This window comes from Anas acuta, chromosome 12 (assembly GCF_963932015.1).
Source record: "Anas acuta chromosome 12, bAnaAcu1.1, whole genome shotgun sequence".
In the NCBI taxonomy this organism is placed as follows: domain Eukaryota; kingdom Metazoa; phylum Chordata; class Aves; order Anseriformes; family Anatidae; genus Anas; species Anas acuta.
Genome location: NC_088990.1, coordinates 5,751,293 through 5,765,974, shown reverse-complemented (window position 1 = coordinate 5,765,974; position 14,682 = coordinate 5,751,293). Strand labels below are relative to the sequence as shown.

Below are 14,682 nucleotides of genomic sequence, written 5' to 3'. Positions count from 1 at the left end.
CTTTTCGGAATCAAATCAAAAGTAATTATGGAAACTCTCTGTGTCTATACCTACTTTCCAATTCAAGATTTCACTATAAAGATCATACGAAAACATATTCAGGAATTCTGATAACAGGCTCTTCAGCCTTGGGTACCAATCTCGAAGCATATAAGAATATGATTGTACTTTTTATCCTTTAAGTTTCTCTTTCCTCCTGTTAATACAGTTTTAACTTGCTAGCTACATTACTTAGCTCTGTAATGACTCCGTGGTTTTAGCTAGCACTTAAGATAACATGGTGTTATTATATCAAGAAATCACGTCCACTTTGTAGCTTTTATGTAGCTGTGTAGCTTTTCTCCTCTGTTTTCAGACTTGATCTGGGATAAGAGACAGCTAATTCTCCATCCTCTTTCAGGCCATTGGGTCAGGTTGGCCCTAACCATCATATCAATTTCCCTAAATCCCTCAGTCAACTTGTCTGTCAGAGATAAGATTTTGAGTCTATTTATTCTACCTCCTCCATCTGAGCTTCATGTAGACTAGCTGTCCTCTGTAGTAGAAAGCTGTCCATGCACCATAAAACTTCCTTAGAAGTTAGACTTACTGATTAATTACTTGAAACATGAGGGGAAAAAAAAAAAAAAAAAAAAAAAGTCTTGCTAGATTTGGGAAGGGAGAGGTGTAAATAGAATACAAGGCAACTTTCTTTCTTTCTTTCTTTCTTTCTTTCTTTCTTTCTTTCTTTCTTTCTTTCTTTCTTTCTTTCTTTCTTTCTTTCTTTCTTTCTTTCTTTCTAATATAATTTAAAATAGTGAATTTATTTCTTAAACCAAACTATCTGTTGTATTATTCTCCTCATTTTTTGAAAAGTCCTCTTTGAAACAGACAGATCTCTCAGTGGCTGCTGAGCAAATAAACAGGAAAAACAACAGTCCAAAAGCAATTTATGGAAAGAAAGCATGAAGAGGAGGTGAAGCCTAAAAAAAGTTACATCTGAAATGAGTTTTGAAGAAACATATGCTCTCATGCAGCAGATTTTTCAACCTCATAGGAAATATGGTGCTGAAATGAGAATAGGTTGATGAAAGGATGGATTTGTTTTCTGTGAGATTTCCTGTACATTTGCATGTGAGTATTTGCCCCCTTCCCTGTGAAAGTCTTTGTCTTATTGCTTGTAGAGGGATGCATTCTGTGCACCTACATTTCCTTCCCCAGTCTGGAAGGGATTTGCATTTACATTCATGACTGTTTATCTTCCTGTGCCTCTAATGTTTGTGATAGGTACAATAATGACTGACCTTGCCCTAGTAAGACTGCGGTATGGCTCATCGGAGGAGAATAGCATGATAAAATCCTTGAATTAATGCTAAGGGTGATTATTATTTTGCAAGATGGGTAGCCCACAAAATGCCACTTTGCTATTTCTAGTGACTGGCATTTGTTTAGCAACACAGAGCACAATTTAGAGGAGGCTTTCCAATTCCTACTGGATGGGATCAATTTGACAGAAGCATCGGTATCAGGAGATCCTCTGCTAGGAAAAGAACTATCGCTCTCCACTGTCTTTGCCATTTACAGGAAGTATTGGTGCCAGCAATTTAACTTTCATCAGCAATAAAACAGAGAAGAAAAAAATAAAAAAGAGTTGCAAATGATTCTATAATGTCCTTGAAATTAAATTAAAAATAGCCATCACTGCCAAAACTCAGAAAAGGACTCACAGCTTTTTTACAGTGCCTACTACAATGTGGATTTATGATTGCCGGAATACTGCCTACTGTATAACAAGTGTAGTATTAAGTGCCATATTGGACTACCATATGGCTACTAACCTCAGAGGTTGGTAGCAACTATCAGTGTAGAAATTAGTGTGCAGAATGAGCCTGAGGATAAAACCAGTTATCACTCAAGCATGCTATATAATTGGCTGTAGCAAGAAACTAAAAAATGTCTCGGAAACCAGATGGATTTGAAATGTTCCATTATTCATAAACACTTTTTTTTTTTTTTTTTTTCTGCTGCAATACTTGTTCCTTTCCCAAATATTCTGTTGTTAAAAAGAATAATTACCATGCAGAAGCAAAAAGTGAGGAGGATAAAAGTCCTTGCTGCTGGAGTGGGGGTGGTCTTTGTCTGGTTTTGGCCACTCAGTGCCTGCAGTGCCCAGGTCACAGGCAGCCCATTGTGCCAATTTGTGCAGAGATTTCTGCTGCACTCTTCACACAAATTGTGATATGGGTGGTGGTGTGGGTACACGTGGCAGTGTCATTAGCAGCCCTTCACAGCTGTACAAACTCATCCTTAGTGTTTCCCTCTTTTTTTGATCGCTCAAGTGACAACCATTGTAATCTCCTTGACAGGAACTGCTTCCCTGGAGGACAAGGCGTCCCCCCACGCGCTCACATTCCCTTCATCTCCCTTCTTTCCATCCCATTCCTCCCACTCTATTCCTTTTTCCTTCTGGATCCATGAATGAAGGAGGAAGACCCTCCCTCCAAAAATAAATAAATAAATAAATAAATAATAATAATAAAAAAAATAGAGGGAGAGAGAAACAAAGAGAGGCCATTTTATGGACAACAAAAGGCAAAGATCTTTGTGTGTAATATCAAGAAAGCAGAACTTGAATATGCAGGAGAGGAATGATGCAAAACCCATCTACACTCAGTTCAGGTCTGGAGAGCCTCTACATGTCAGGAAATGAAAGCTCTCTCTCATCTCACTCCATGACCAGCCTCTTGGAAACAGCTTTCACCTATTACAAGAAAAAAGGAAGCATTACAGATTTTTTTTTCTCTGAAAAATAGGACACAAAGGGGTACTCCAGTTCCTATCTCCCAGTTATTTTTATTTTTTTTTAATTAATTCTAAGAACCCAGCTACACATGGGAGGGGTCCACATAGGTTTGAGGTAAAGAGGAAACTAAAGGTTGTTGAAGGATGGCAAATTTATTTCCATTGGTTCATCAATAAAACCAAAAGGTTGTTTTTTTTGTTGTTGTTGTTGCTGTTGCTGTTTTGATTTTGTTACTGATATATGGAAAAATACATTCAAGTAAAAATATTTTATTGCCTTTTCAGATATGAAATTTACACAACTGAATATATGATCTAAAATGTAAGAAAAGTTTCACAATGAAATGCATTTTCAGAAAATAAATATATAAATAAAATTAAAAAAAAAAAAAAGAAAACACACACACCCTAACTTCCAAGTATTTCATTCTCCATTGTCTTATATATCCCGCTCATCCATTGCCAACAGCTAATTTTCTTTTTCTGCTAAACCTGGAGGAAAACCCTCCTATTCAGACATAGAGGACTAGGTGTGGGCATTGTGATGCTTTGGTGAGCATAGTTGGTGCATAGCTGAACACGCTTCTGGCCAGTTTTATTTCTGGTTATTCTAAACCAGATAGAAGGAAACACAACTTTCTTTTCAAGTTTGAAAGTGAAGGTTACTTTGAATCTGTCTATTAGAATGCAGTCCTCTAAATATTCAGAATCTGCTGTATTAGTTAGGATTCAGACTCATTTTTCATTATCATAAGTTCTGGGATAAAATACTGAAAGATTAACATCAAGACACTGAGAAAAACAACATTAATGAGACATTTGGAAGATGAGTGAATAGACGATAAACAGAAAGTTTATTCCAGTCCACAGCTAAGTGGGTAACAGGGCTGTATTTTACTGTTACAATGATATGGGATGTCATGGAGCTGTGGAAGTTTACTGCATGTATATCCATGTAGGTGTCTTGTCTGTTCAGTGTCACTAAGCGTTTAGACAAATAATGTATAAAGAACAACCAAGAAAAAACTTACCGTGTTAGACACTGTACAACTGAAGCAATATCTATTCTTCTATTAAATTTGTAGGTAGTATTTTAGACTGAAGTTATGGCATTGCACATACATTTATTTTATGCATTGCCAGCAATACCAGTGTAGCGTAAAACACTTATTTTATGGTGTACTGGTTTTGGTGGAAAGTTGCATGAATCTACTAATTCCAGGTCAGCAAGGGGGTTTAAAAGCTTCCATGATCAGCCTGCATCTGACCTGAAATGTGCTTTTACCAAGACAAGCTATCTAGAAAATTTAAAACAGAAAGAAAGATGATAAGGAAGCAGCAAAAATTGTTGGGCAAAAAGCTGAATTGGAAGGAATCACCTCTTACAGACACATGTCTCCTGGTTGCAGACATCATACAATTGTTTTCAGGAATAAAAGTGTTTCTGGCTGTGGAATGGAATGAACTATCTTATTTCCAAAAGTACCGCTAAGACAGTCATTTTAAATTAAACTATTTATTTCCTTTTGCATTTCTCTTACCACTTATCTTATTAAATCATTTTGTTTCTTCAAACCACCATAGGAAACTTTTAGCAAAAGTTTGAGAGAATCAGAGGATCTGAGGAATAGCACCGAGAGCAGAAGATTATGGTCAATCTGCAGAATCAGAAAATCATTTAGGTTGGAACAGACCTCTAAGATCACCAAGTCACTACCTGATCCACCGAAAACAAAACAAACAAACAAATAAAATCCACACTGACATGAAAATTGACTATCAAAATAATTAATTTCCCTGTTTACTTCTGACCACTGAGAGATTTATTCTGGTCAAATATGGTGATGTTTATAAAATGGGAGCGAAGAAAAAGGGAAATATCCATAGAGGCAGGAATCTTTAGCTCTGGATGTGGGGTAGGGTGCCAATAGCCATAACAAATGTCTGAATCTGGCATCCTAAAATATGAATGTGTTCAAGAGAGAATAAGCCAAGCCAACCTCTGTGGTGCGTGAAGGTGAAGGAGATGCCTAGGAGGTGAGGGCGAACAGATGGGAGTGAGAGTGCTTAGAGTTTAAGCAATAACTCTATTGTTTAGATCTACTTCTTTTGTCTTTCCTGGCTTTCCTGGAGCCCTCACTCATGCTTTGGTACTGGCTGTCCTGTGACATGAAATGTCAAGGCTGTTGGCAAAGCCTGCCCACACTGCCATGAGTTTCCAGTGTGGGGTCGACACTGATATCCCACCAAATCCGCAATGCATGTAGACCAGGACCCAGCTGCTCCGTCCACCCCTACAAGGAGCAAATAGAGGAGAAGCGCTCTGATGGCTTTTTACCCAGGGATGCACACTTCAAATCTACTCTTCCAAAATACATTAGCAAAGAAATTAATGATCAAATGCACTGTTTATGCGTTCATGGTGTGAGCAGATTGGAGGGTCAGCCAGAGAGTTGGGCACTGGATACGTGTTGATATTTTCAGGATTTTATTTTTTTTTTGTATATAATCATGATTAAGGTTATAGTCCAACTTGACAGACACTATCAAACTGTGGGATAAAACATCTCATCATTTTAGAAATAGTGTATAAAAATGGAGATACTAAAATATTTAGTGTAAGACCTCACAGACATCAGTGTCTCAAAAATAGACTCTCAATCTTGATCTCAAAGAAGGGACAAGATAAGTTCATTAGCCCTAAGGAGATCAAAGAATCATAGGCTTCAAGTAGAGATCCCAAGGGCACGTCTCAAAAAACTCCTGTCATGGCGTGATGATTTTCAGGTGGACATAAATCCTGGTGGATATTTGTGCAATCTGTTTTTAAAAAAATTTGATGTTTGATTAAATCCTTTATACTGGTCCATATGCGCAGATGCTATTCCCTTCTACCATCATCCTGGAGTTCACAGTCTCTCATAATAGCAGGGTTTTCATTCCTTTGGACCTGTGGGCAAAAACTGTCTTTAATATAATATTCAGCAACTTATAGATTTCTTTGGAAAACTGAAAAAAGAAAAAAAAAAAAAGTGGTTTGTGGCATAAAAGGGAGGAAAAAAAGAAGGAAAAAAGAAAAAAAAAAAGAATGGCATTCGGAAAAAAAGGACAACCCTGTCAAAACATGACAGCTGATCCACTGCCTGTTTTATGCTATTCATAGAAAATGCCAAATTCTGCAAATAGTAACCACATGTACATCGGCTTCGCAGACTCAATGTTCTGCTGCAAAATGAGACGTTCTGTATTTTAGTGTGTCATCAAAGGCAGTGAAAATATCACTCCAGCCTCCTAGGCTTAACCCTCTGGTCTCTCAACTGTTAAAAGTTTAATTCGATGGCGGTGGGAGAGAACAGCAACACATCCAGCTTTGTGAGCGGTGTTAACGGAGCTGCCTAATGTATGCCAGTTGCACATAAAGTCAATTAACAAATCTGTTACCGCGCCATTTTTATTCATAGCCATGAGACCATTAAAGCGACAAGACTGCATCTGACGTTTATGATCTTGTTCGCGTTGCCAGAGGAAGGGGGGGGTGGGGGTGGAATCAACTTTGTGGCTCTGTAGCATGAGAGAAATAGCACCATTCAGAGACATAAGGGCTCTTGAGCAAATGCCGGAGCTTCTGAAGTCTTTTTCTCATCTCGGTCCTCACCCCACCCCCCTTTTCCCAGTCCCTCCTCTTCTAACCCCCTTGCTTGTGCCTTTCAGGTTTCATTTCAATGCAGAAAGATTGGCTTTTTAGTTCAAAACTATAACGTAATTGTCCTTTTTTGTGCCTGGCTGATATTCCTTTTCACTAACATTTAAAAGAGTACTTACGCTGAATTGAATATGGGATGGGAACAGCTCCTGGTGCTTTTGTGTGCAGTAGGGATGGCTTTGCGAGGCTCAGCTTGAGCTTCGGTTGGCTGTGTCCTTGTCCAGGAATGCTTCCAAGATCTTCTAAGTGACCACTAGCTCTGAATAGGGTCTCCTGTTTAATCTTCTCTTCAACAAACAGCCTTTGCAACAGCTACAGTAAATCTCTCTCAGCATGGAGGAGCCAATCCTTAGGGGTTACACCACTTCTGCCTTGGTTTTTCCAATATTTTCCACCCTCTGCTGGCCTGTGTGTATTTCAGAATGCTGGGAGCACAACCATGAGAAATTGCCTGTGGAGCACTCTGTAACATGTTAGTGTCCCCGCTTAGCTAAATTGCTCCCCATCACACCTTGAATATAACCTACATTCCCTGCTTCCAGAAGGAAGTTCCACATATGTCTCCTGAGTTTCACTTTGATCCCTTTTCAGTGATAGTAAAGAAAGGAAGATTTAGAAACCCTGGGGACAAATAGTTTGGCAGAAAATGCTTTATTCCCTTAAATCCAACCTTGTATTGATAAAAATATAACTAATTAGAGTAGGAAAGTTAATAGCCATATTAGAGGGTATAGAGGTAGATAAATGGTTAAGCAAGGACACCAATAGGTTTTATGGCTGGATGAACTGATTATGGTACAGAACTGATAAACTCCAGAATTATTTCTAGTGTGCAGACAGGAAGGTTGGAGGCCAGCTGTCTTGAGAATCTCAGATCACAATATTTGTCTACTACAGAGTGCCAAAATTCAGTGGCTGACATCCTGGCTCCATTAAAGTTCCTGGGTAAAACTCCAACAGATGTTTTACCATTGACTTTAGTTGGATCTGTTTCACCAAATAACTGCAGGGTCTGTGTGAGATGGCATGATTCTTTCCAAGACTGGAGTGGTGGGAGACATCCTTACAAATGTTTCACAGCACTGGACCTCCGGAGGAATTTGTCTCTTGAGGAATCTTGTTTGGGGAGAGGCAGGAAAGAGTGTTATCAGGGAGAAATATTGCATTCTGGTTTCTGCAAAATGACAAAGAATGAAGAAAGTGTGAACAAAAATCAGATTCGTGTTCAGTTAAGGCAAGGGAGTTGTAATGGCCACGGTGGTAAATGCTCATGCATTACATGAAATAACTCTCATGTGAGCCAACAAAGCCTTCCAGTCTTATCAGAGACATATTTCAAACTCATCTTTTCCTTTCCTTTTCTTTCCTTTCCTACAACGTAATCTAATATAATTGATAAAAATCCTCTAAGTCCGCAGGCAAAGCAGTAGTAACAAAAGCATAATTTATTTCTGTTTATTATTGATTTCTATAGGCTTTTATATAAGGTGGAAAGACACTTGTATAAAAGACAGAGTGCCTGCAACTCATCTCACCCACAGAGCTTTCACTTGACACTTTTGAATCATTGCATTGGATGTGCTCACACTTAACAAGAGTTGGGCAAAGAAACAGAGCATAGAAAAGTGTTGATGAATGTTTTTTATCCTCTAACTGAAAAAAAATAAAAGGAAAAAAAAAAACAAAAACAAAAAAACAAAACAAAACAAAAAAAACCTTTGAAATATCAGCATAGTCTTACTACTGTGATGCTTACTCAGTGATATCTTACCCCAAAAGCAGTCTCATTGAAGCCATTGGTCACTGATATGGCTAAAACTGTTGTGTGAAGTATTATCTTACTTTGTGAGGGTGGGAAAGCGGATTCTAATTGTCAGATCTAATGTTTCTTTTGTTGGTGGAAGCCCTTCCACTTATTATGCATGTTGAGATCTTTTCCTAAAGGATAACTCCACTATCCTGCAGTGCCAATGGGAAACCTCAGACTTTATCTGCTCACTCGCAGCAATAGCTACTGGTTGTTTTTCTCACCCAGAGAAGGGTAAGGTGGGCATTGATCATAAGACTTTAGCAACTTCAGCAGAGTCCTTATGTTGTGGTTACCTAGATCCCTCAGAAAAGTATTTCTGATAACCTAGATGTTAACATTTGTCAAGCTTTCCATGAACACCCTATGGAAGATGATAACAAAATGACGATGAAAGCTGAGACAAGTAAGAAAGGAGCTGCAATTAATCCCATTTTATCACTCTCACCAGCAGAAGTTGAAATAACCACAGAGAATGTACCCAGATCATTCTTCCCATCTTGCAAGAGCTGCACATCCCTCTGCACAACTTACTGCCAGAGCGTCTCTTCGTGGGGAGAATGGGTGCTCCAAAATGGGCCTCCAGCATCTGAGAGAGAATAAATCATATCCCAGAGAGACCAGGGAGTCTATGCCAACATTCCTGCACAGAGAAATGGGCAGCAGGCGAGATCCTGCAGCTGGTGTACGCTGAGTACGGAACACCAAGGCCTTGAACTTTTCCCCCCCCCTCCTGGGTCTCTTTCTGAACTCCCCCTCCCTTCTTGCCATCTTTCCCTTGAGCAGCCAGGAGAGGAAGCAGAATTTATACCTCTGTGCCCTTAAAATGCTGACTTTCCATGTTTACAGGGATTGTTTACACAGAAAATTAATCAGTTACGGTTTTAAATTTTAATTAAAGAATGCTTTCCACTGTTATTGCAAAACAGACAAAAGCCCATAAAATGTATATTTGACTGCCGTGCTGTGTTGTCTTTGGATCGGCAAGCAGACTTGAGATCAATCATGCATGGTATTTTTTGAACTTTTTTTTCCTAAACACAACTCTCTTCACACAAGTTATGCTATTTTATTTTGTTTTAAATGCCCTTCAAAATAAAAGGCAGACTGCACAACAATATGGAATTCTCCTTCATGCCTTTCTTTTTAAGACCAAAAATGAAATCCTTACTCTCAAGCTGACCGTGGGATATTTTAGCCATTAAAAAAACACAAACAGAATCACAGCTTCCATAGTAAAGGCCTCAGACTTGCCTACTTCAAAGTCAATAACAAAACTCCCACAAACTTTGATTCAAGTGTTTATTACATGCTGTTTGTTCCCACAGCTGCAGTTCCTGGTTAGAAAATAAAGTGTGGTCATTTCTTTCTCCAGATCTCATGGCCATTAACTGAGATTCAAGATCACTTCAGTGTTAGCCATTCAACCCCTCTTTCCTAAAGTATTTATCCATGGTGTATAGATGCCTTCTGAAGGCCTGGAGAAGAGCGTGACTCTGAGAAACTAAATCTAGCCCCTAATTTTACAGTCATGAGGAAAAGCTGCAATTAGGTCTGCTATGCCTGCATTTTCTTAGCTATACAGTCAAGCATTTTATTTTTTCTTAAACAAAAGTAAATTCAGATGAATAAATCAACAATGCAAGTGTAACTGGCTTAACTAAAACAGACTGTTGTTTCTCTTGAAATATTTCTGTTGGTATAAATCAAAGAAACATTTTTTTCTAACCCTTCTTCCCACTATCTCCAAAGATCCATGAACAAACTGTAATGAAACCAAGCGTCACTACAGTAACAAGAAAGTTTCATTGTTCAAATTTTAACACAATCAAATATAGACAGATGGAAATCACCAAGCTTTGAAAGCCACCATAATACCCATCAGTTCTGCTGGGGGGTCTAGTTGTGCTACACAGGAGTGTCGCTGCAACAGACACCTCTCCTGCTCACTACAGACACTGTAAGACAAGACTTTGCTAACTCCATAAGTAAGATGTAAGTATTAACACGGTAACTAATTTATTTCCAATGATAAGAACACCTGCAGGTCAAGCAGCAATATGAGCATCTGGACCACCAAATGTCAGGCAAAAGCTTCAAGTTGACTGTTGCACACTGACAAGCATAAGAGGAAAAGGAGAGAAAAAAACACTTGATATAGTCAGAAAGGAAAAAAAGAAAAGAAAAAAAATAAACATGATAAAAATCATGTTAAGGTAATTAACATCTAATTGAGGTAGATGATGAGTGAAGAGCCTCGCTTTACAGTAAAGTTTGTGGCAGAAATCACTTTGGGTTTTGTAAGATCCATGTAGTTCTAAGGAAAAGGGAGAAATAAAAAAATTTGCCCAGATGTTGTATCTATTGCAACAAGAAAGGTGACAAATCATCAAGAAGTTCGACAGTCTGTTCTAGTACTGATGAGCAGGCAAACATTTATGAATATTTATCTGACCTATATACAAATTATTTTAGCAGCTTTGCTCCATGAAACTACTCTGGAAACATTGCCAGAAAGATAACAAGTTATGGTATGAAGGTCACAGTGAGAACAGAACTTCGAAGGAAGGTGTTTGGACAAGAATAGAAACATCTGTTAGTAGAGATGTCCTAGAACGGTCACCGCAATGTATGGGGTATCAGCTTTCAGCTTGCAGCTTGTGAATGACAGATTCACAGAAGTTAATAGCAAAAAGATTGTTGCAGATCTCTATTCTGCTTGCCCACATATTAGAGGTCATAAGATTTCTTTGAATTCTTTTTCTGTTTTAAGTCCAACAGCTGAGGCTAACATAAAGTTATCATGGAAGGGAATTGGAGAGATATTATTTTAATCAGAAAATTGTTAACAATAGGCAATGAAAAGTATAATAGGAGTAAATGTTGTTACTCTACATTAAAATTTACCTTTGTTGTAAAAGCGTATTCATGTACATATGCATATATATGCACATATACACATACATATACACATGCATACATAGCTATATATAAATTTACATGCATGTATCATGTTTCTGGTCTAAATTCCTCTAATTTCAATCTCCAGCCAAAGTAGCAGCATTTGGTACTTGACAAAGTACTTACACTCACTTACTTCTGACTGAGATCAAGTCAGTGCTTTATCTTGTCTCCAACAGCTCCTTAAGGCTCTTTCTCCAAAATGTTTCGCAATCCTTTGTTCATTCATGAGCTATCCTCTAACACCTCCTCCCTCTACTCCCCTCCCCCATTCACCCAACAACATATTTTTTTTCAGCATCTTCAAGGTGCTACACTATTAGTTTGTTTTGTTTTCAGATCAGCAGAATATTTTTGTAGCAAATTGCTTGATCATCCTTACTTAATCTCCTTTGAATCACATCGTGAGCCATGTCAGAAGGCCCAGACTGGACTCCCCTTCTGGATATAACTAAGTGCTCCAACCCTAATGAGCTCCAACTGCTAAAGTGACACCAGGTGCTCTGCATTAGTTGCTTCACCATACAGAACCTTTCTGATTATTCTGCAGTACATTTCAATGTAGACACAATCTCACCTGTGGATGACAGAAAGTGGGTGTGATATTTCAAGAGTAGCAGCACAAGTGCCAAAGACAGAACTATTAAAAACACTCTTCTATTCTATACTGCTTAATCTAGATGTACACAAGTCTTTTCATCATAACCAATGGAGGCAATGTTACACAGGAAGAAAATATTGGTATAAACAGATTCCTGCTACTGAAAATTATACGAAGTACTGAAACTATATGAACAGAAACCTTCTGTTAGGCAACTACAAGTGGGAAGAAAGTTCCTAAAATGGAAAATTATTACATCATTTCCAATGATTTTTTTATTTTCTTTTATTCTTTACGAAATCTTCTGTTGGTAGGTGGACCCTGGTTTGTTGAAAAGACTAAGTATTTGCTGTTCAGCTGTATTTTTATGAGCTTCTGCTACTGAAAAGTTGCCAATGAATGATTTGACTTCAGGTGTAACGAAGTCACCTTTGGGATTCCAGGAGATCTAGGTTAACTTTCCTTGGAAATGCTTATTACTGGGCACTTACAGATATGTCTGATCCTCAATTAATACATGAAATATTGTCTGTTTCTTTTCTTAAATGTCTTCTAAGGCATTTCATGGACACATAAAATCTTCAGCTATTATTTTGAGGAGTACCCGTGATAGCAATTGAACTCACTCACTAAGTGCATTTTTGTGCTAATTAAATATTCCAAACTTCTATCAAGATTATTGTCACCTATTTAATGGTTCATTGAGTTTATGGGCCATGCAAGTCTCTCTTTTATATTTTCATCAGGATAGTTATAGCAACTATTCTAGTAATGACAAATTAGGGAACATGCAGAGGAGATGAAAGAACCTCAGAGCAGTAGGCCCAGTTTTTTACTAACTTATGCCAATTTTATGATGTTGTAATGGCATTGACATTGATGGAATTATTCTTCATTTTCTCTGGTGTCAGCGAGTAATAACTAGTCCTACTTAGCTGATATCGAAAATGTGGTAAACATGGCAGTACATTTTTGACCACCTTGACCCCCAGGCAACCATCCAAAAAGCTAGTACTAAGGTTCCATCTGTGGGCAGTATGTGGACCAGGGATGGGAAGACTTTAATAATATTGTCCTTCATTTTACTGATAAGAATTTTCATCCTTTGGGCTATTTACCTTTTGGACAATAAGAGAGGGCATTCTGCCTATTTGTAGTCCATCAGAGAAGAGGGTAAGTTTGATTCTGTAGTCACTATTAGATAAAATATGGAGTGGAACATTTAAATAATGAAAGTATCAATACTAGAGGAAGATGGGGAATGGTTATTTGGAAAAACTTCTAGCAAGCTCCTGCCTTCACTGGACTTTGTTGAATCAAATTGAAAATAAGCTCAACTCAAGGACTTTCTGTAAATAAATTATTTTTTGTTTGGTACCAACAGGGCTCTGTTCAGATATCAGGAAAGTCTATTGGTGATATGTTCCATAATAAACCGTTTTATAATGCACCCCTCTTCCCCCTTCTTTTTTCCTGTTTCTAGGTTTAACTTAGTGAGAGTAAATGAAGTATTAGTGCTAATAGCAAGGCAGTTCAATAAAATGAATAGTAAGTAAAACATTTTACTGATATTGCACCTCTCACCTCCAGGTGCAGAATGCAGAATTTTCAGAAGAGCATACATGATTTAAGGGTCAGAAATCTAATTGACTGACAAGCCCCTGTCTCACTTAGGGACTAATGAATGTTGTATTGTGACTGTTTTTCTTAAAAAGTAACATCAAACTACTTTCTATTCATAATAAATTAACACATTTTAGAGACTTCTTAATATTTGCCTCCACAAAGCCACAATTTTTATCTGAACAGACCTGCAAGCACCTGTTGTAGCCTGTTTTAAAAATGAGGTCTTGTAGCTTTCAGTTAATACCTCATAGAAATAGCAATGTGATTTCGGTGGCACTGCTCTGATTTCTTCTAATGCAAGACACTCACGTTTTCTATAAGTATCCCATGCATAATTCATATGGGGGCTCATATTTGATTATTTATAGACCTTTTTATGACACCCCCTCAGTGAATATTTGCACATCTCTCAGATAGCAGGGTGAAACATTCTTCTGATAAAAAAAAATAAATAAAAAAATCCAGCTAAAGACTTTGCACCACTTCAGTTTCTCTTAGGTCTCAAAAGAGCTCTAAATACAACATAAGTGGCATATAGGCTTTCATGCTAGTACTCTGCACGGGAAAGTATTTTCACCCTCAACTTCCCCTTTCTGAAGCAGAAGATCCGGTTCCCATGCTATGTGCACAGAGCAGAAGAGACAGCTTGCTCAAAGCTGTGGGGACAGTTTGTAGGAGTCAAGAAGGGAATTTAGTCCTTCCTGTTCTGCAGTTCTATGTCTCCATGGCAAGAACTTGTTTTCGTCCATGATTAGCAATGTAAAATCCTTCTGCCTAGTTAGCCGATTCCTGCAGTAAAAGCACAGAAACTAAGACTGTAAAGAACATCAGAGTCCATGTCACCCTGTCCCAAACAAGATTAACTGTGCTTATGTCCTTCAGAAAGAGGCTTCTGCTATTTATTTATTTATTTTTCCTAAAAGACTTAGAAGGTAGAAATTGCACAATTATTTTCTTCTGGTGATTAAAGTATCTTAATGGCAGTAAACTTCTTCCAATCTAAGTCTTCTTCACAGCTTTTTTAAGCCTGTTATTTCTCATTCTACCTGTGGTGAAATCTTTTATTCTTTAGCTCCCTACACGTATGCCTACGTATTGAAAGACCACATTCAGGCTTTGGTTAATCTCTTTCGGACTAAACCATCCCAGTCCCTTCCATCTATCTAACTCCAAGATCCACCTGAAGGTGATGATCTTCTCAAA

The 14,682-nt window shown here is 38.0% G+C and overlaps 1 long non-coding RNA gene across 3 annotated transcripts; it reads right to left on the bottom strand.

The window, feature by feature from the left end:
* Positions 1 to 5,252: 5,252 nt before the first annotated feature.
* Positions 5,253 to 11,687, bottom strand: LOC137863198 (uncharacterized). 3 transcript variants are annotated; one of them, XR_011100739.1, is made up of 4 exons: positions 11,389 to 11,687; positions 8,773 to 8,880; positions 6,604 to 7,658; positions 5,253 to 5,731 (listed from the first exon to the last, which is right to left on the bottom strand). It is a non-coding gene; the product is annotated as an uncharacterized lncRNA (long non-coding RNA). The 3 variants fall into 3 exon arrangements; XR_011100740.1 differs by lacking the exon at positions 8,773 to 8,880 and having other exon boundaries at positions 11,379 to 11,687; XR_011100738.1 differs by lacking the exon at positions 8,773 to 8,880.
* Positions 11,688 to 14,682: the final 2,995 nt, after the last annotated feature.